Genomic DNA, 20793 nt, shown 5'->3' on the forward strand with positions numbered 1-20793 from the left:
ACAATCCATTCTGGAAATATGCACATGTGAAAGGCATAAATATATATGCTATTTTTTTTTCTACAGGATTGCTTTAAAAGCAAAGTTTGTGTCGAAGTTTTATTAAAGACATTCAATTCAAATCTGGTGTATATGTGTGCATTTGACATTTCGGGCACAGGAATTGCCAATTGTTGCTCCTGAGAAAAAGCCTTTGTTCTTCAAACTTGATGCTTCTTGTCCTTGAAATGGCAATTCGGTTGTTTTGAGTACTTGAATCTCTGAGTTGCCCTTAGAGTCAGTAGTGGTGGACCCAATTAAGAACCATTCACATTCGTCGCTGATGTCTTTGAGATGCTGACTTGTATGCATCTAAACTTATGAGGTTTTTATGACCGCTGAGTTGGGCTACATAATTCTCTGCGAGGTTAGCATCCATTAAGTGGGATATGCAAGTTTTCCTTAGGGAGTGGTTACTGAGATTTCCAGGCAGTCCAGTGGCTTTGGCAGTGTTCACGAGGAATTTTCCAATCGCATTCTTACTGAGAGGACTGTTAAAGTACCAGATTAGGAATCCTAGCTTTCTCTTATGGTTGATAGCCAAAAAACAGCATTCATTATGACATACATTCTGAGAATAAAAAGGCAGAAAGAAAAAAACAAAATTGAAAAATAACAGATAAGTCAGAAACAGGCTTTAATTTCAGTACAAATAGACACAAGCGTGCATTTTATCCATTTTTATGCTGGAAGATATGTTAAATAAGTGATTGTATTGATACAACTATGGGAATAGCTATTTAACTTTGGTCATGGAAAACTCAGAAAAGTCATGGAAAAGGTCATGGAAAGTCATGGAATTTTGAAAGATGAAAAGAGTAAGAACTCTGTAGAAGGACATGCAGGGTCAGGCATTCTATCCACACCTGTCATCTGTTCTTCTGTGAAAGTGCTAGGGGTCAGTTGAGATATATCACTTTCACTGAGGGTCTCACCTCTAAATCGTCAATTCTTCTAGGCAGGCTTCTGGCAAACAGCTTGTGCATTGTGGCTTCATCAAGCATTTGAATGACTTCCTAAAAGAGCATTATGGAGGTAATCACCAATGAAGCAAAGTATTTTGTGCCAGCAAAATTAAGTGTTGTAATTGATTTATTTTAGTTAGGGCCAACAACTGTCCCAAAGAAGTTTGACAGCTTGTTAGCAGGTACAGAGTTTTTGCCAAGTGGGCATTGAAATATAAAAATTTAAGTGTTGGAACAAAGCAAATCTTGCCTTGCTAAACTTAATGCATTTGAATTGGTGGTGTTCAAGCTTTGATTTTTGTGTTTATTCCATATTTAGGTATATTTTTGTTCCTGGAATAATAATAAATAAATGAAAATATATTTCTATTCAAGCAGATCTTCACATCTCTATTTTCTTTTATCCTGCCCTGCTCCTCACTTGGCCTGTTGTTAGTCTGGTATGGCTGTGTTCTTCAGGCAACAAATGAAGTTGTACTTGCACCAGCCTTGATAAGAAAAAAACAGTGATGTGCAAGCTGTTGTACAATGTATATGAAAAATCAAGCTCTCCTAGAAACCTTTTCATCTCAAGAGAAGGACAATTCAAACTGCAAAAACTCGAAACTGCTTGGTGAAATGTTTGGCCTAAATGAAAGAGACATGCTGTAAACATGAATATGAAGACTTGAACACAAACAGAACCAAAAATAGCCAGAAATCTAATTGTTCCATTTGTGTGCAGCCTTCAATGCCTACTTACAAACAATGTTACATCAAAGTGCATAAATAAGGAGTCTCATCTTGTGTGGACTCAGATTTGCTGTCAAACCACATGTGCACTCAGTTTCGCATCTTGCAAGGACAGCCACAATTTGCATTTGTTTTCCGCTGTGGAACAAGTGCTTTCACACGAACAGGATCCTAAGAGGATAACAAGAGGTACAAAAAGAAAGTAGATGTTGCGTCACAGCATATTCCCAGAAACTATGAAACAATTCACACATTCAAATCTGTCACATAGTGGAGTCAATGGCAACTCACCACTGTAGTCTCTCTTGCCTCTTCTCCGTCCATAATTTAGCCTCTGCAATAAAATAAATAGATTGACGAAAAGAAATTCACACATGTGACAAAAGACGTAATAATTTTAACCAAGAAGGGCTAAATTCGCACAAAATTTCACAACTCTGATAAATTCAAGATGGCGGATGCATTTCAATCTCAGTGAGAAGGGAGCCAAATCTCACATATTGGTGGGTTGTGACATGGCTCCTTTAAAATCTTGTGAATATTTTAATGGGCGAAATCACAAGGTTTTCATGCACTTTTAACAGGTTTTTCATGGTGTTAATTCCAGGGTTTTCATGGGAAAAATCCCAGGGAGAAAAGCATTTAAAATCCCATGAAAATCCCCTAAAAAAATTCCCAATTAAGGGCCCATGAAATTTCCATTCTGAAATAAGAAACATTAAAAATCCATGAAAATGCCATTAAACTTGATTGGGGCATGAACTGTAGTTAAATGGGATTTCATGGTATGGGTACACAAACCAGGAAACTCACCACCATATTTTCATGGTGTTTACTTCATGGGATTTTAATGGCATGATCCATGAAAACCCCATTACCAGGGAATTTTTAATGGCCCATGAAAATGTCCTCACTAATTAAAATGTGTCAACCCTTGAGTTGAACAGTAACAATTTTTGCGGCAACTGATCTTATCTGTGAAATCGTGTTTCGCCTCTTTTGTTTATCCCTTACGTCTTGCAATTTCTTGTACAGAAATCTATGCTTTTGCTTGATTGTTTTCGTCTCCTAAGTGACAGACATTTGAATGCAAGGGCAAATTGCAAGTGAATGTTTGGTTGATGCCCTGCTCTAGCTTCTTCTCGCACAGAAGTTGATTGCCGCGGAATTACTGGCGAATTTAATCGCTGATATCTGACAAGGCAACCTCTCCAAACGCTTCGTTCCTCTGCTTCGAAGAGTGTTTTTCCACATTCTAGTAAAAGAAACAGCCTGATGAATTAAGCGTTTAGTTTTTTTTAAAATGTGTAAATATCTGCACTCGACTGAGTAGGCTTGTTCAAGGCTATTCCGCTGTCATTCCTCTTTTTCCCCTTTTTCTTCTTTACCATTTATCTGCTGATTCATTGTATAAGCTGCTGAATGTTTCATGGCGAAGCATTTCTGTAGCCCGCTGGGGAGTTCAAAGCTGTGTTTTATTGGTTGGCGGCATGGCCATGTTGACAACCGCTTCAGTGAGGTGTGAAAACTGGATTTCTTTCGAGGTTGAAAACTCGATATTTATTTTGGTGTGAACTAGCTCTATTCAAGTGAATTAATGGGTATGTAGATTTATCAGGTTTTAACGAAACTTGGCCAAAATCTTTGGCAGATATTATTGCACTTAAGTCTGTGAGGCTTTTGCAAAAATCAAAATATTTGTCCTGTGACGTCTCATTGAGTAACAGCAGTCAGAAAATTTTCCATTGTCCAACCTTAAAAGAAATTTCCTAAGCAGCCAGTAGAAATATCAAAAAAGCCTCACATACTTTGTTAGCCCATGAACTCCTGATGTGTGGATGTCTGCCGTAACACAAAGGCTGGTAATTCAGTTTAGTAAGTATGCTCATTTTTGCATTTAAAGGCTTGCACATGCCTATCAAAACAAAAATAGCAAACTATATTGCTATTTTCAGATTCTACAGTTTATTACCTTTACAATGATAATTATATAGTTTACTGTGGTTTTCTTTAAAGCAGCGCATAAAGAAAGCATTTTCCGGAAGGCACCCCTGAAGATCTACAGTAACCTTAAGCAACCCTCAATTTTCAAAGCTCAAAGTAGTCTTCGTGTGTGTGCGTTCTTTGTGTACTCTTGCATGTCTTTTTGTTCTATTCTCTTCGTATTTGACCCAAATAAATAATTGCTTTAAATCATCAGGGATGGCTGCCCAGTCTTATTAGCCCATTAAAGTTATTTCAGGCAGCCATGCACTCTTTATTTTAACTATTTTTTGTTCATTTAATCTCTAGCTGAGTACAAATAAAGTTGTTGTTGTTGTTGTTGTAGTGTTCAAAGTAGTGCTGATGAAGTTGGTGGAATGCCAAAGATTGAACATACATGATTGTGATTCCATAGTTTTGCAGTGCTCTGAGTTTCTTGATCTGGCAATTAAGGTGGAGACATCAACCTTCAAAGAATTCATCTTCAAGGGAGACAAGCTGGGTATATTTCTGTAGAAACACATTGGTTCTGTTAGTTCACTGTCTAAATTATGGAATCAGCTGAGAGAACTCTTGATTCTTTCCCATGGTCAAGCAACTGTTGAGGAAGGTTTTTCAGTAAACTGGCATGTCATGATCAAAAACATGAAAGAACAAACTTTCACTGCACAGCATGAACTTTATGGCCACAATCAGAGCATTGGAGGGTTAGTGCAGGGAGACAACGTTACTTTGCCTCTCTTGAAGAGCAGAAGAAAGAGCAACAGCAAGCACCTCAAAACAGGAAGCTAAAAATAGTTCTTGAGGAAAAAGCTGAGTTAGAGAAAAAGAGAAAGTGCCTTGCCAGTATATCAGTGCCTTGCAACTTGATGCAGACTCTCTAGCAAAAGAAGCTGAGGAAAAGGCCAAGCTTGTACTCCTCCTCAAGTCTAATGCGCTGAGAAAAGCAGCAAAAGAAAAGGAGAGTGCCCTAGAGAAAATTGAAGATGAACTTAGAGAGATGGCCAAGAAGAGTGCTAACTTGTGAAGCTGCAGTTATCTTCTATGTAAAGGGAAAGAACTGACTCATGGCAGTTCTTGAGAATTTCTTACATTTTGGTTGAACTGGGTCATAATTTGAAAAACTATGTATTTGAATAAATGATTGTTTTGACATTACTGTCGGAGAACAATTGCTTAACTTAGGTCATGGAATTTTTCAAAAGGTCATGGAAAAAGTCATGGAAATTTAACAGGTCAAAAGTGCACGAACCCTGCGCTCTGAACAGGTTCAGCAATAACAGTTAATTATTAACCCTTTTGTAACACAGTGTAAGATCAAAGACTGCTCATAGCACAATGTCCAGACAGTCAATGCATCAATCTAGAATAATCTACCTAGCTTTAAAACGACATTGCTAAACAATGTTAAAGGCACCTGAGCTGAGCTTTTTTAAGTAAAATGCCCTCGAAGGGTCCGCTTATTGCAGGTTTTGTGCAACAAAATGGCTTAATATTGGTGTCTGGGTCCCCCTAACAGAGGTGTCCACTGAATGCAGGTTTATTTCACAGTAACTGTGGGAAGAAAATTTAGGGACTCAAGCTGGTGTCCACTTAATAGAGGGTGTCCCCTTAATATGGGGTGCGCTTAATACAGGTTTCACTGTATTATTACAATCCGAGTGATCTTGGATTACTGATCCTGATCCAGATCACCTCAAATTAAAAATGCAGTCGAATCTCCCATAAGTGACTACCAAAAATGTAAAGCCTAGACGATCGCTTATGGGAGGTGGTCACTTAAGAGAGCGTAGACCATATTGGGTCAAAATGTTGCCTCATTAGCATATAGTAACTGCAGAGACTTACCCCATGTTTTGAATGTTTTATTTATGTGAAAAGTCAATTTCAAGATAAACTCTGGTACTTCCCATTGAGAAACTTCTGTCTCTGGTACTACCCAGGAATACAATAACGTTACAACACCATATTATCAAAATTTTCACTCTATTCTCTGCCAAGTGGTCACTTACGGGAGGATAAAAAAAAAGAAAATTTGAAACTTTTAGCTCTAAAAGTGGTCGCGGTTGCTTACGAGAGGTGGTCGCTTACAAGAGGTTCCAAATATAGTGGTTTGACTGGGAAACTTTTGGTATTTTGGGAAACTGGTCGCTTAGGAGAGGCAGTTGCTTACGAGAGGTGGTCGTAACCGGAGGTTTGACTGTAGCAACAAAAAGCAAAAAAAATAGAGCACATGATGGCATGAGACCCACATAATTAACCACTGAACAGTGAGTTTTGCAAAATTGAAAATGTGGCACTACAAACAAGTAGTAATATTGTCTGTAATACATAAAATGCCAGGTCAAAAGCTCAGAATTATCAAAAAATACAAAATAAAGAGACTCCACCAAACTACAACGACTTGCCAACATTAACCTTCTGTTGCACTTGTAAAAATATATATCGTGTTTTTTGTCCAGTATCCAAAGAAGGAGCCCACAGCAGATTAAAACCACCTGGAACATCTTGTTTCTGTTCAAAATTTATTTTATTAGGTAAATTTGAAGGTTTCCCTAATATGGCATACATATGTAAGCTTATTGACATTTTTTGGAAGTTGGAATGACTACTGTGTATTTCCTGTCAGATCTCACATATTATGATGGAATGCGGACAGTATCTGATTCATAACTCATGTTTGTGAATTTCCCTAAGCTTTTCAACCATGTTGATGATGTAGTTTTGTTTGTGAATGCGTACTTCAAGCTTTTCTCCTTCAGTAACTAGAACAAAAACACAGCAACATGTGATTAAAATCAACAGATAAGTTTTTTCAGTTTCGCCACTGAACGCTACATGTAAATTAAAAGCAATTACATATATTGCTCATAAAAGAAACACGATTTCAGATTTAGTTCTTTGACAAGCTTTCAATTCTTTTTGGTGTAAGTTATGATTGTAATACATACAATGTAAAACCTGAACTGGACTAAAAGAAAACTAAGACAAAGACCCGAAATTGGCCACAGCATACTAGTATTTGATTGATTTTATTAGTGATAAAATTATATCTTTATGTACAGTACTGATCATCAAAAACACTATATAAAGTCTTAATCTAGAAGGGTTGCGATTCTTTATACTAACGTGACAATTGTTTATAATATCTCAGAATATCATCATGTCCTTCCATGATCACACTTTCAATTGTATGACCGTTGAAAATAAGCGCGCATTTCTCAGAGCATTGCATCATGGATAAATAGTTGTAGCCTTATCATGTCCACAATGCCGGTATTTATAATTGTACGATGAGGATTTTAATAGGTACTAGTTGTACCTATCTATAAATGCCAACAAGCAAATGAACCATTGTTGATAAGGATAATGGTGGTTTAGCAAGTATTTTTTAGACAAATGTAGATCTACTGAATTGTTGCCAAAGAAAGGACAGATGTGGAATGGTTTTTGGTAGAATTTAATCTATATTTGTTTGAAATGTTTGAAATTTGAGAAATTGTAAATTAGGTGATTTATGTAGACTGTTCACAACCCTCTATTTTCTTGTATTTTTATTCCATCGTTGAATGCGCGGATACAGTTGGGAGATAACTGGAAGCCAGTGGAAAATGGAAGACTTTACTTGACTTATTGCTCGCTTCGCTCGCAAACCCCACACCCCACCCCACATTCTTTTGTGCTCACTTCACTCACTTTTCCTTTCGCGTGTGTAAATAGAAGCTGTGAACAGTCTAATTTTGAGAAGGAAGCTTTATTTTATTATAATTTATAAGTACAGCACAACTTTCTTGTCGTAGCTATTTGTTCAGATATTCCAAGCGATTCTAAATAATGTTTTGATTTTGTAGTGGATGAATTCTCTTATCTGCGGCACACTACAAGTATTAACTCTCAATCTCAATGCATGGGTGTGTTAAAAAAAAAACAGATACCGGCAGTCAAAAATTTTAAACCATGAAGTGGTACTTGACTATTATGAATGTTTTGTTTTTTCTACTTTAAACACACTTTGTTTAAAAAAAGTGGCTGTCGAATATCAAATAAGCTGCATTTTAGCATTGAGTACTCTCAGCGCTGGTTTCAATTGTGATTTTTGAAGATATTATTTTATAAGAGTTGACTCTGGAGTCAGAGCACAAAAATTTTCTGTGTTGAAGCCTGGAGATCTAATGGTATGCCCAAGCTCATAAAAAGCTGAAATAATAGTTGGAATCGCTTGAATTGCTAAACAAAGATCTACTGTACAGTTGTAAGAAGAATTAAATGAGTTATTGCATGGAATTTCTATATTAATTTCAGACTGCCCGATAGGCTAGTTTTTTGAAAACACTTCCCGGCTGCCAGGTACATGTATCAAGACACAATGTCATTAATATTAATTTTGTTTTGCTTGAAGTTTTCAGAACTCTACCCACAAAGTGCACTCAAAGATTCGATTTGAGCTCCTTTGACTCTGTCAACATGTTGGTTGCAATTTACAATGTAAGAGCGCTTTCGCTTGGATAAACAACACACTTGAGTTGATTCCAGAAAACAACTTGAGTCTTGATAAGCCTATCAATTATGCGATTCAAACATAAGAAAAGTTTCATACACCTTAAACAAAATTTTTCAGTTAAATAAACTGAAATAAATGATGGACCCCCGCTAAAAGACTAAACACTGAAAAACAACATGGAATGATCTTGTTCAACATTTTGAAGCCTTTTGACATCCCAAAGGAAAATACTGTTCTGATTGGCTTGTCCCAAATATCAACAACATCCGACTACATTCTGACATGGCCAAAAATATCTCATGGCACTGGAAATGATCACTTATGCAAAATCAAGCTGAGAAAATCTGAGAATTTTTCTGGGTAACCTGCCACAAACCCTCACACTACATATGGCGCTATATACCTGCCGTCTTGTCAGACTCACCTTTTTGCTCATCTGACTCGGCAATCAGTGATAAGATAATATTTTTAAGAGTATGATGAAAAGACCCGACTTGCGTACTGTAGAGATCAGTGGAAAACAAATGAGAGCATTTCTTTTATTATTACTTCTTTGAGTACACCCTAAAGGATACTTTGACAGCTAAGAATGGTGATGTTTCGTCATCAATACCCTATGTGAGACTAGAATCCTTGATGTGTATCTGAGACGACAAGCATCCCAGACCTTTTCACATAGGAGTCCCCCCCATGTTTTGAACATCGTGCAATCCAAGGCCAATTTTACAGTCAACTGCACCATGTCAAGTTATACTAGTTATTGTTTGAATTTCTGATGCAAGTACTCAATATCTTACTGCAGAAATTATCTACATTGAATAGATTTTCACACAAACGTTTTTATAGATGGAAGGTAATTAATTATATAAATAGCTCATTTCACGAAGGTGTCTGCCTGTAGAGGGTTAACCATACTCGATTGCCGAAAACTGAGGAGATATTGAAAATCACAAAATTGATGAGCTGTATAAATTTTTGAATTATGATTTAAGCTGTGATTAAAAGTTTTGGATGATCAACAGACAAGAGAATTGAGGAGAATTTGAATGACGCATTTCACTATTACTTATACAGTATTGTAAATAAATACTTCAAAGATGAATACAGACATGGCAAAATGATTTGAACAAAATAGGTAATAAATAGAAACATAAAGACATTACACAAGACTGGGAGTTCAGCAGTCAGTATTATCATCTTGGAAAGGGAAGAAAATAAAAATAAAAAAGAAAAAAAGAAATTATTACAACATGGGGTATTTGGATTTGCTCACCCATCCAAGCAGGAACCCCACCGAACAGGGCTTAACATTGTTGAACAACCATCACATTAAGATAGGAGGATATTCCATTTATTACAAAAAATGGCACGATGCTGCATTAACTAAAATTGAAGACTTTTTTCAAGGTAACAGATTCCTAACTTTTGAGGAATTCTGCAGCAAGTTCAAAATTAACACAAACTTCTTAAACTATTGCAGTCTATGCCACGCAGTCCCTCAAATATGGATCAATATTCTCAAAGGAAATATTGTTGAACCTTTGGAAAAACGTTCTGAGAAGGATACGATATCTTTAGATAAACTCTCTTGCAGATCAGCAACTAAATTCTTTGTTAAGAGTAAATTTTTTACGCCTAGAGCCAAACGAGGGATGAGAGAAGCCAGTCTAAAAGAACATACAATACAACTCAGTTATAGCCTTCCATTTAATGTTACCAAAGACACTAGACTTGCCATTTCCAATACAAAATAATTCATCACATTCTACCCACAAATTCGACACTTTTTAGAGATTCAATCAAGGAACATGATAAATGTCACCTCTGTGGAGAAAGACAAACATAAACCCATCTTTTTGTTACCTGTTCTGAAGCTTGGCTTTTTTGGCCTCTCTTTACTAATTGGTGGAGCTCCAAAAACGGAGATAGGATCACTCTCGATAAACATAGGCACGCAAGGCGTGCAAGAGATATTTTTTGTTAACTATAAGGCTCGGAGTTAGGAGCATTCATGGAACTGTTTACAGTAATGATTTGGTTGATTTGACAAGTTTTTGGTTGCGATGTACAGCAAGAAAGAAACTGGGAGTTTATGATGTACATACGATGTTACATCGGTAATGATAAGATAACTAAATAGTAAGCCATAAAATGTTCGACTGAACATACTAAAGTAATCTGGCACGTCTCCAGATTAATGTAGATATCATCTTATTTTGTAACAGGCAATTTGAATTGCTCTATTTGAATTTACTCCCATATCAAAAACAAAAGTGTCAAGTGACAATTTGTAACTAAAAATAGCAAACATCTCGTGGGAACAAGTGTTGACGATTCGTCAGCTCTAATTGAATTTACTACTGTGTGAAAAACAAGAGTGTCAAATTACCCATTGTAATTAAAAAATAAAAATATGGCGTCATTTGCATGCAACAAGAACAAAACAATCATAATGATTACCTGCACTTACTATTGTAAACGTTAGAACTGCTTCAAATCTAAATAGTCTCGTCTCCTCTAAACATGTCCTAAGAACTAGAACCGACGATTTGTGACCTCTAATTGAATTAACTCCTTGTGAAAAGCAAAAGTATCAAGTTACCCTTTGTAATTAAAAATAAAAGTGCCATTTGCCTACTACTCACTCATGAACTGCTTCAAAACTCAAGACTCATCTTGTTCATAACTAGCCACCATTACACTGAAAATTATGCACTCTAAAACAACCCAATGTACGTATGTAACTGTCACACTCCCCTCCAAACCGGACTAAAAAGCACAAACTGGAAACATACACGTCAGTCTTTATTTTTCAATTACCAAAGTCCTTGTGTTTAATACAATAAAACGCCCAAGACTTCATATACCTCACTAAAGGTATCATGAACGAAAACAATTTCTTTTTTCTCCTACTGCAATTCATGCTGGCTATTAATGTGAAAAAGTGAAAACCCTGATAAAATTGAAGAGAAAAGATTTAGTTTCATTTCAAACGTATCTTCTCATTCCAGTGCTAAACAAGAACCATTATAGTTGTAAAATCGTCACAGAATAATATCTTTCTGTTCTGTTGACCAAATTAATTGTAGTCTCTTCGCTTTTCACAGTAAAACTTGTCAGTGGATGCTGACATTGACTACACGCCTGGAACACTACTCATTTAATTGAAAACTTTATCTAATGGGAAAAGCTCACCCTTCATTGCATGCTCGTAGTTATATGCCAACCACTATGTTTCTTTGACTGATTATCCAATTGCAAATGTTTATCAAACCCGCCCACAAAATCTTCGCCTCAGAAGATGTTGAAATAAGCCCAATACATGAGTAATTCCTCCTCTTTTATAGAAGAATAGCTATGGCCCTTCTGAACTGTATCAGGATCAAATCTCCTCACATACTATTTACCTTGACAACAAGAAATTTGATTGGCTGTTTATAGTAGATGCAATCTGATTGGTGTGACATACAGTACATCTCTCACTCACTCACTCACCCATTGACCTGTCACATACCCGACCCGCCGACTAAGAGGTATTTTTTTTACAAAAAAATAACTCAAAAATGAAATAATATATGGTGTGACAGATAACTTGGCTCGTCATGTTGGCTTAAACCTGTGCTTGATTATAGCCAAATATTATTTATATACTGCCTCAAGAAAGGAAGAAGAAGTTTATTTCAATGCTTTCTTAGCGATTTTGACAAACAAAATCAAAATTGAGAAACAAATCTAAGTCACAAATCAATATGTGAGAAAGCCTCCTATTGTAGCTAACCCCCTACATGAAGGTAATGTAAGATATTAACAAATTGTAAATAATGTTAGTATTGTAAGTTTTGTTGGTATTGTTAAATTGTAAGTTACGTTAACATTGTAAGTAGAGTAGGCAATTTTTGTATGTAATGTAATGTTATTGCAATAAAGAAAAAAAAATCTTCATGAATGTTTTCCACGGTGTTACATCTCGTGTATTCTTTTACTGTCTCATTTTGCCAGTGGGCTTTAACTTTAACTTAACCTACAGATTAAGACCTCAAGTCAGTGGCATCAAACTTGTCGCTGTTTACAGACAATCCATTTTCCAAGTTGAGTTGCTTATAGCCACTTTGATTTTTTCCGGAGTGTGATCTTCTCAGTTATTTTAAGGACAATTAAAGTTATGTTATCTGTTTAAGATACGTACAAGATGGACAGTAGTGGGCTGAGGTCATTCTTCTCATCATTTGAGTGTCCTTTAATCACATTTTTACTTGGGAAGAATTGTAATTGTATATAATGGTACCTTCATCTTATTATTAAAGTTCATGATTCCTTTTTCAAACAGAGAGATGTTAGTGAGTGCAATGAATATATTTCTTAATGAGATATTCTTATGACTTTTTTGCTATCTATTTCAAATATTGATTTAGTGGCTGGAACACTTTTCATGTGTTGTGAAATGTATTGGTGCATATTTAATGACCCAATAAATTTCACTGGGTTCATATTTCTGACTCTTCATGGCCATGAATGAGTACATACTTTCATCACCCATTAGATTCAGGTCTGGTCAGGTCTTACTTTCATGTCACTTTCATGGACCATGAAATCTAGTGGTATATGTTTCATGACCCATTAAATTTAACTTTGATTTATTCATGAATTTTCATGGCCATGAAAACAGATTTAAAGAACCCATTAATTTCATTTCTGGATGAGTGACAACTTTTCATGGCCATGAAAAAGGTTTTCATGAGCCATGAAGGAATTTTCATGAAAAATTAATGGGTTTTGGTGAGGCCATGTAAATAGGAAATTGCAATATTCGTGGCCCTGAAAAAAAGATTCATGGGTCTTTCATAAATATTTCATAGGATTTTTATGAAACTACAGTTGGTAGTAATTATGAGGCAATGTTCATTGTGTGTGTCCTATGTGGTTGGATTTAATACTCTTTGGTGTGTGATCCTCTGTCAGCTTTCCACACCAAAACTTCACCACTTTCTGGATCATTCTAAAGGGCAATGTTACCCCATCTTAGCATCCGGGACTCATCTCGAGCTCTAAATCCAAAGCTTAATGAAAAAACCCACCAAACAGTTCTCTGGAGCACCTCAGGGTTGTGTTCACCAAAATGCTTTGTACAAAACAGCAGATCTTCTTCAGATGGGGTTATTGATCTTGCTACTTGTAGACCATTTTCTTTGGCATACTTCTTGATAAACTCACCTTTCTTTGCAAGGAGTACTTCTCTTGACCTAGCAAATTCCACGTCTTGGAACATTAAAAGAAGAGTGTCAGGTACCTTTGAATGAGTCTCTGGAAAGAAGTCAGGGAAGCTGGCTTGTAGACTCCGGCATCTTTCTTTTCCATGTCCATGAAACATTTGCGCAAGAGTATGTTGAGGTTGTTGGCTGGAATGGTTTCTAACTCTCTTGCCTCTCTGATAGACAAGCAGGATCTTTTCAAGACATTTATGTCATAGGTGGTTTATCTGGTCGTGTTTTCCGGCCTTGTACTTCAACTAAGTCTTGGATTGTTGACATTTCTTTTTCATTTCACACTTGTCGGCTCATCCATTTTGAGTGGGTTGTGTTGTTGCCACCCCTATCTCTACATTAGAACCCCACCGTCCATTCAGAGTGCCTAGTCTATTAGCCACTGCTAACACCACAGTACAGAGCATCTGGAACTGCAGTAAGGACGTTGCACTGTACCAGCTACTTAACTTTATATCGTCTTAAACAGGCAGTATTTGGGAGTTAGTTTGGGTGCACACCTGTCACTTAGTGTGCACGTAGCAGGCTGGGTGAGACCCTTACCACACCTTAGCTTTTAGTTACTAGCAGAGTGTAGCATGCACCACACTCATTGGCTCATCCATTGTTGCCACCCCTATTTTATTACCAGGGAGCACCCAACAACTGTAGTCCCATCTTCTGCCAAATAATTGTGCAGTTTATTGTGTCCTACTCAACAAGTGAAGAAAGTTGTTAATTTCCTCAGGAAGACCAGAAACCATGATTAGTGAAACAAAACTGCATATTAATACACTTTGCGACAAAAAGTATCCAGCACAAATGCTTGAAGAAACTGGTGACTTGCATCAGGCACTGGCTAATTTTGAAAACCCTGTGAACACACGCTGATTTTCAAATGATTGTCAATATTTGCATAATCACCATGCAAGATTAAAACTCCGGGAAAGCAAACAAAGGGCATGCCACAAATCATTGTGTGCTGTGCACTTTATGCTGTGTTGTTAGAAGGAATTTTAGGCAGAGTAGAGCCATTTGACTGTGCTATGGCAATTTTTTTAAAGGTCTTAAATTATGTCTGGACAATGTCCAGTGGTACCTTTCTCTTTGAGTTTGACATCTCTGTAATTATCAAGTGCTTTAGGTGTACTTTGGTCTGGCCTATTTCTATTGCAAGATATGTTTTAGGCTCTCATAGTAATCTCTGTGGAGGAACAGAGTTTGCAATAGTCTGTAAACATGTTGCTTCCTTGCATGCTATATTTTGATGCTTGGGCCCTACTGATTGATTGAAAGTTTTGCAAGTGATGTTGCTTCTTGTCATGGATATCAGATTTATCTTTGTTTGGGCTTACAGAGACTGCTGTGGACACCCCGTGTGCAAAGTTGGTAGTGTGTTCACTTGAACTAGATATCATGTTGTGTGTTGCTATTTTTACTGTAAATACTGACATCTCACTTGAGAAGTGAGAGGTGACAAGACTGATATGAAGGCTTAAAATTTGGTAAAAACAAAGTAATGAGGAAAATGGCCAAGAGCATTCCACAATAGTGCAAGTGCTTGGGAAAGATGACCATGGAAAAGCGATTTCATGATGCTGAGTATAGTCATAAAATGACATGCTGTCATGTATTTGACATAAAAACAGTTTTTATTATTTCCCAGTGTGTGTTTTGCACCGAGCCAGCTGTCTGCAATTTGTACTTGGTCTGCAGTCTGCAGTCTGGATTTTGTACTGACCGACATTGGAAGACATGCATTCTGTATAACATAGAATACATTGTGACTTGTGTGCTTACTACACATAACTCAACAGAGTAAAAGGAGTCCATGAAAGGTGGGGAAGTAAATTGTGAAATTTCTGAAGTAGAATGCAAAAAGCAATCTGCCTTTGTCAGCCATTCAGAAATAAGGAGCAGCAAAATTGTAGTGATGACACCACATGAATCAACTTTCAAGTTGTCCTGTAATGATGTCCTCCATCTACATGTAGGAATTGTTACTTATCAAATTTTTATTGCGGTTTGAGTTATTTGTAGGGGCAATATCTAACAAGTTGTTTACTCTTACATGTATGTGTATTGTTTTAAAAAGGTTACACTTTTTATTAGTGGAATTCTACGACGTTTACTTATACAGAGGCTGCAATCTGATTGGCTAGGCTATTGCACACTGTCAGTTATTTGTGTGCACTATCTGGAGGTTGTCCAAATGGTGGTGACATGCTCTCTTTTACTGATGCTTCAGATGAAGATTTAAAAAAAATTCTTAATAATTCAAAGTTTTAAAGAGAGTAAAAAATAATGGAAATTGGCTGTTATGCGTTACTAAACCCATATTAAACCTCAAAATTTGCCAATAGACTGGCATGTAAACAGCAGCAAGTATTCACATGACGATTCAATCTGTGCATGATTTTGCAAAAGCATGAATTTAATGTATATGGGCTGCTGACCAAGTGTGAGGGCAAGATGGCTAGATATTGGCCAAGTTCTTTTTTGTTGCATGTTTATAGACCGAGACGGAGTTGAGGTCCATAAACACAAAAAAACGAATGAGGCCAATATCCAGCCATCTTGACTGAACATGCTTTGTTAATAAAGGATTTATTATATGGCAAAAGCACTATTTTCTTGTGGGACACAGCAGGTAACCCCTGGCAGGCAAGATAGCCCCATCTTGCCTGCTCAGGTAGCTAATCATAGTGCAGGATTTGGTTCATCTTGCCCGCTCACGGAGCCAGCCATATACAAAAGTGAAATATTTATAGATCTTAATTTGGGAGAAAAAATAGTGACATTATTTGCTCTTGATTTTCATGAGTTGATAGCTGATTCAGCCTTCAGCCTCATCAACTATCTCCTTGTAGAAATCGAGAGTGATTAATTGTATATAATTTGTTTATTTTTAGTATTATGTAATAGTTATGTCTAATTATTCTTGCATTTTCATTGTTTTTTACTTATGATCTATAATTTAGAGGACAGATGCATCGATGACGTCGTCAATTTTATTTACAAGTTTTGGTTTCTTTATTATTTAAAACAAGTAGATTTCATGTTGCCTTGCATCTGTTCAGTAGTAGAACACAGAAAACATCAAAATGTGGTAAGAACATCAGTGACACTCTCACCTTATGGCTTATGTGCCTCTTTTTGGTCCTTACTATGACTTTGTTTTGATGCCATCTGTGATGTATTACTGAACAGACTTACAGCAACATGGCATCTTTTTGTCAAATCTAAGACTTGTTATAAATATAGTGCACCTGGGAAATTGGAAGTTGGCTGTTAAATTTATCACACATCATCAGTGGTACAGTACTATCCTCTCTTTCCAGTGTGGTTAGTGTTAATGTGGTGTTGATACCTCTGACTTCAAGCTCCTTCAGTAGCTGATCACTGCAGAAGGTCGTATTCAAGCCACCATCTAGGAAGGTGTACATTTGAAAAGGGTGTCACTCCCTTTGGCTCTCACTTTGACTGGTACTACTGGTAATCTGATAACTAACGTTCCAGCCCCAGTAACGGCACGGCGTGGCTTGCCAACACTCACGTAAGCATTCTGGATTCTAATCTCTGGCTGCATAGCGTCCTCGATTCGCACTGCTGGTGGGTGTAGAAATGTTGAATGTTTGTCTTGACACCCATCCACCTTACAAAAGCTTCTCTTTGGGCAAGCTATGGCATAATGACTGGTAACAAGACAATTATTGCAAAGCTCTTTCTCTTGCACAAGTTTTGTATCTTTCACTGACGCTTCCTCTTCTGAAATCATTATGTTGGGATAGCCAATGAGGAGATTTGCACAGTGGGCAGCATAGTCTGCTATGACTGGATCTTGGCTCCGAAATCTCATCAGAAATGCCTTCATTAGTGTTATAAGGGTTCTGGGCATCGGCTGCAAACAAAGAGACTTTTCTGCTTGTTGATTTTCTCGTGTGGAGACTGCCTTTGCCTTCCAGTTCGCTGGATACAACTCCAAATATGGGCTACATTAAAATACAGTCTTTCTCCTCTGCGAAAGGTGCGATGTCACTGATGGTTACTTCTCTTTCCTGCCTGTCAGTGATGATGTTTGCTACATCATGCCACTTCTGGTGCATGTTGACTGGAAGTCTAGACACTATTTTCCTTAAGCTGTGTGGGTTCTCAATTTTGCTCAGGTAACCAATGTTAGTTAAAGTGTTCTTGCAGCTAGATAAAGTACAGAAAATGACTGTAGAGCTGTTCCATCTTCAGACTTGATAGCAGGCCCATTAATGACTCGTTCAACACACGCTGACATAATCCTGTATGGCTGTCCATAATGCTTAGTGAGAAGTTTCCGAGCCTTATGATAGCCTTTCTCAGAATCCATTTGAAGACAACTTTGCATTAGTTCCTGTACATTGCCTGCTGTGAATTGCAAGAGGTATTACAATCTGGCACTATAGCTTGTAGTTTTAGCTTCAGTCATGCTGTCAAATGCTGTAATAAAATTGCAATATTCGAAAGGATTACCAGTAAATGTTGGCACTTCAGGTTGAGGCAGGGTAAGGGCCAAAGTATGTAGCTGTTGTTGCTTTAATAGCTGTTGCACTTGATGGTTTTGCTATTGTTATATAAGCATCTTATTACAATTCTGTTCCTGCTGCTACCACTGTAGATCCATAATTTGTCGAAATCCTTCCTCCCTAGAAACAGAATTTCGGAAATCCACCTCTCTGTGCCACTGTTTTCCGCTGGCACCCAGTTCAGAATCGGAAGCTGTTCAGTCCTTGCAGGGAGTCGCAGGGTTTCGCTAGGTTCTACTTTAGACACTCAAGGTTTGCAGAAGTCTGTTGTAACCACAGATGGAACAGTAATGCAGAAGCCCCTATCCTTGCCAACCTCCATTAACCCTGTTTCAGCTTCTGCTAGGACATGTTCTTCGGCTTTAGCTTTAGCCATCTCAGTCTCGAGTGCTAGCTGTTGCTTCTTTTGTTGCAAGTGTAGTTCTTGTTGTAGTAAGGCTTGTTGCTTTTGCAGCATTGAGGCCTCGACTGCCAAGGATGTTCTTTTTGCCATGGCTGCTACTCTAGCCCTACACACTGAACTACTTCTCGAGGATCGCAAGCTGGCCTTAGATCTCAGAGCAATCCCCGTAAACTTTGAAGCAGTTCTAGAGCCAGCATTGCTAACGGAGTCCTCTGGTTGAAGGTTCAGTTAGCCGATTGTTCCTTGCAGTTGTTTAAAGCCGACTTGTATCCAATCGTCAATTATTCTTCTAGTATTGTTAGCAAGGAGTAGTGTAACGTCATAATATTCATGCGAATCGTTGATCTCGTTTTGATCCTCAAGCTGACCATGATAAGCTTGGTGTGCCGCTTCAAAGTTTTTTTATCGCTTTGCCAACTCAACAGCTTCAGCTCTAGGTCTTTTAGATCACCAAATTCTAACAAAATTTCTCTTGCTTCATTTTGCCATTAAGTGACTACCCCTTTAGTGGCGCTTCTAAAAGCTTTTAGCAAAGGTTTCTTTCGTGTCTAACCTGGGACTGGTTGATCGTAACATTAGGATATCTTATGCTAACTTTGCTGGTTGCTTCTTTTGTCACCTCAGTGAAATAGCTCCAGGATCCGTGGACATCTTGGTCATTTTTTTCAAAGGATGTTATTGCTGTTTCACCATTGATAGTAACAATCGAGTCAAAACCAAACTGGGTGTGAACTTTAAACATTGTACGATTTTATTTTGTTTACAAGGATACGAGTTTGACTAGAAAAAGTGACAAGTAAATAGAAAATGAATACAACAATAATCAATGAAAGAAGCTAGGCAAAGAAATAAAGAAAACAACAACAAACACAACTTACAGAAAATCCACCAGAGTGATAAGGTAGAAACTGAACAGATCCTGGATACATACGCAATGCACAATTTGATAGAATGGATTTGCAAGGCATTTTAAGATAACAAATCTGTAGCTCTTAAATTCGTGTAAGTATACGTGGTAAAAATGTAAGTTATTTGTCCCGTTGGGATATTGTGATTTGAATAGGGAATGAAACAATAGAAAGCAACGCAAGAATGTCACAGTGTCTTATTTCACTACTTTATATATAAAAATATACTTGTATGTGTCCAGTTAGCCATAATTCTCTGATACTCTGAGCCCCTCAATTTAATGTCAGAGGTTGCAGAGCATTTTGAAACATGGGGGGGGGGGGCTCAATGTTAAGCCAAGTGCATACGTCTACTTGTATTTTCCAAAATGTCTTGCGCTGTTCGTTTGCACAAACAAACTTCAGACCTATTGCAGAAACATCTGAATAAGCAAAATTCTTGTTCTCAGATTTATGACTGTTCATTTTTTCCGGCACAGTCTCAATTCTTTTACCTTAGCACTCGACTGGGATCACTCAGACACAAAGGATACCCTTGCATCAATGGGAAACTGCTGCTGTCTCAGAGTTTAGTGGTAAACAGCCAGCAGTTGATTGGCTTCCTGGCAACAGGCTGGTCAATATCATTTCACCCACTGCAAGCATGATGAAATGATTTGTGAAAAGGTCATGAATTGGAATATTTTGTGAAACCAATTTTATGCTGCACTAGCGATATTTCGGCAGTAAAACATGGGGGTTGAGCCCCCTAAATATTTGTCTTTTGGGGGGTGGGACTATTGTGCCCCTTCCCCCTGCTCTGCCTACAAATTTGATGTAGTTGATGTGGTTTGCATAGTCTTAGAAGTAGAAAAATCAACATTGTTTGGGGTGGGGGGAGTGTTTCTGAGACATGCAAAAGTAAAATTTACCATGGAATGTCTCAAATATTTTGCTACTTATTGTGGTTGAAATCAGAGTTGGCTGGAATTTGTATATTTGTTGTAGAAGACTACATGTGAACTGAAAATGTTTCTTACCCTTTTAAGACCATAAATCACAACTGACTGAAGTAACAAAGGGAAAAATGTGGCAGAGTGATATTTGTTTCACATGGGCAAAATAGTGTAGAAGTGATGCAAAGAACTCTGCATACATGTATGAATGTGTTAGTTCTCCATGCTTAATTCTGTTTGGTCACAAATGTTACAATATTTATGAATATCACAAAATAGTTGTGCAGTGTGTTGTTGTGAGGATTTTGTAAAGACCTCTGAATTTAAATGTGTTAGCTCCTCCAATATTTGTGACACTTAAAACTGTTTGTGAGAACTAATATTGTGTTCTAATATATATGGAAATTATAACACAGTTAGCCATGTATTATTGTGACTACTGTTAAAGTTACTACCCAGCGATCAATTAAAAAGGCACTCTTGTCCCAAGTCTATCCAGTTTGGATGCAGTACATGTAAAATCCCTTACAA

The 20793-nt window shown here is 37.3% G+C and overlaps 1 protein-coding gene and 1 pseudogene across 2 annotated transcripts in view; both read left to right on the forward strand.

Moving 5' to 3' along the window:
- The window catches only part of LOC145479968 (delta-1-pyrroline-5-carboxylate synthase-like), a 192779-nt gene that overhangs the window by 34008 nt on the left and 137978 nt on the right, over positions 1 to 20793 (forward strand). The window lies entirely within an intron of this gene.
- On the forward strand, positions 812 to 14081 carry LOC145480091 (uncharacterized; annotated as a pseudogene).

The sequence above is a fragment of the Orbicella franksi genome, chromosome 2 (assembly GCF_964199315.1).
Source record: "Orbicella franksi chromosome 2, jaOrbFran1.1, whole genome shotgun sequence".
NCBI classification, from domain to species: Eukaryota; Metazoa; Cnidaria; class Anthozoa; order Scleractinia; family Merulinidae; genus Orbicella; species Orbicella franksi.